The 2,408-nt window shown below is 50.5% G+C and overlaps 1 pseudogene; it reads left to right on the forward strand.

Moving 5' to 3' along the window:
* The first annotated feature begins 413 nt into the window (after window positions 1–413).
* LOC121834694 lies at window positions 414–1,944 on the forward strand (annotated as a pseudogene).
* The last annotated feature ends 464 nt before the right edge of the window (window positions 1,945–2,408 follow it).

Here is a 2,408-nt window from a genome sequence, read left to right on the forward strand (position 1 = left end):
TCATTACAACCAGAGCTCGACCTTCCGACGTCCCCGCTCGCCCTCATCTCCTCCACTCCCTCATTTCTCAACACATTTTCTTTTTCGCCAGAGAGAAAAGCTCTGAAGGACTTGAATATGTGCGACATTCAAATCGAGAGTCAGATGAAAATGGGAACTTGCGAAAATGGAGAAATAAAGCGAAAGGGGTGGTTTTTGTATGTTTTTTATTGTTGATCAAGTTTGAAACTACTACAAACAAGTGCGCCCCCCCCCCCCCCCCCCCTCCCCCCTTTCCTGGTTCTTACACCACATGAGAGATTACACTTGACATCCAAGACGTGAAAATTAAAAGCACGGACAATGCCGCACGAGTCGTGTTGAAAGCTCAAGCTTCGCCGTCGACGTGGTAAATGAAACTTTTGGTGGTTTCGAATCAGATTTTACTGGAAGCCGGAAAGACTGGCGAAATCTAAAAACGTACTTACAGTAGCATGACCCGCGATCCAATCCAATCCGGGAAAAATAAAAAAATGGCGGAATCTGACGAGCGCGAGAAACCCGTGGGCAAGGTGTACGAGTTTAACCCCACATGCCGCATAGAGGCGACGGTCGTGACGGGTCTTGAGCACATCGCCAAGGACGAATGTTGGAGCAAACTCGGCGCCCAACCTGAAACCGCCAGAGGCCGGATATTTTTCGAGCTGCCGGTCGACCGAGTCGGCGAGGTGAGTGGAGCACGCCGGCTCCTCTGTCACATCTGCCAGCTTGCGGTTTTGGTTCCGTCACCTCGCGAACGCATCGCGCAGCCTCGCTAAACAGATGTTATATCTTTTCGTTCTTCTACTGCTGTTCGGGATAGAACGCGACGCATTACTCACGTTTAGAAGTTCCATGCGAACCCAAAACTGCGCTGGAAACCGTAGGGCAGAGAGAGAGAAAGCGTTGTGAAGAGAGCAGAAACGCCGACATGCTCTTCACTTTGACAGACGCGCTGATTGGGCAATGGCGTCCGATTGAACGTTAATGGGGCGGAAAGATGGGAGGGGGCTGGAGGGTTCTCGCTTTGTTCTCGTGTGCAATTATACTTCGTTTCAGCTTAAGTGCAGACGCAGCCGATGCTACAAGCGCGAGCATGTGGCCCTGAACAGTGCATCCACTGCACGAGCGCCCGCGCATGCTCGACAGGGACGCTGAAAGCCCGGAGCTCGCGCTTGTAGCGTCGGTTGCGTCTGTACTTAAGCTGAAACGAAGTAGTCAGACGGTCCAATCAGTATATTGCGCTTCGGTGCAGGTGTCTTCTCTCCTTGTCGCGCGCGTGTGCGGGTCACGTGAGGGTGCGGAGCATGTGCCGTTTTCCACACCTTACCGTAAAAGCGGCGGGACGAGGCACTCGCTGGATGTGCTGCGGTCGTCAGAGTGTTCTCAAGAGAAAGAGCAGACTGAAGAAGGGATAGCTGCGTAAAGCAGCAACCTTGCTTAACGTGCCAAAGAGATGCTGTAGAAGAGGGTTTGTCATTTTGCTAGGGATAGAGAAGCAGAGTTTGGTTTCCCATGAATTTAGGTTGTATTGAGGAACGAGAAGCCGGTAAAAGATTGTGCTACAAGGAGTGGGGCACTACTTTTTCCTGCATGTAAGACAGGCAATGCAACCACATTTCAATGTAGTCTGCAGTAAAACACTGCAGAAACACGGCCTCGTCTTTTTAGCTAAAACCTCATAAAACGCTCCCCGCAAGTAAACGAGGCGTCTACTTGCGGGGAGTGTTTCGGAAACTCGTATTTTTAATGGTGCTTCATGCCCTGCTTTCAGGTGTGGAAGTTGCAGGGCATTGACAACTTGTTTGTGGTCCTAGACACCTTCAAGACAATCCCCTGCCAGCTAGTAAGGATGACCTGACGCCTGCGCTTACCTCACTGGTGGACAAGGTATGGGCCTGCCTCCCTCCTCCCCGTCTCTTGTGATGCTTAGCACTGCTCCTGCCGAAGATCAGCATTAGAGGTTGTTCATTGGTTGCCTTGTAGGCTACCTCGATGATAGCAGAGCAAAGAAAATTAAATCATAATCTCCGAGAAATCTCAAATGCCTGAGAAACACCGGGATCACTGGATAAAATATTACAAATTATTCAGATGTTTTCCCAATCGCACATCTTTTCATAGATTCTGGTGCTTTTGCATTGGGACCTGCATCGCTGTACATTCGATTTAGGACATCGAGCACGGCATAAAAATCCTCGGGATGTTGGGAGCCTTATCGCCGATGTTTTGCAGCCAGCTCTGTTCACACGAGCCTGGGGCTTGCATGAAACGAGATGGCGTCTTTGACGCGCTTTGTTGTGGGGCTCCGGAAGGATTTCTTTCCAATGATGTTCTCGATCGTCGGTGTCCGATTCCTCTAACCGACTGTTGCGCAAGATGCCTGCAAG

Source organism: Ixodes scapularis, unplaced genomic scaffold (assembly GCF_016920785.2).
Source record: "Ixodes scapularis isolate PalLabHiFi unplaced genomic scaffold, ASM1692078v2 ptg003287l_1__unscaffolded, whole genome shotgun sequence".
NCBI classification, from domain to species: Eukaryota; Metazoa; Arthropoda; class Arachnida; order Ixodida; family Ixodidae; genus Ixodes; species Ixodes scapularis.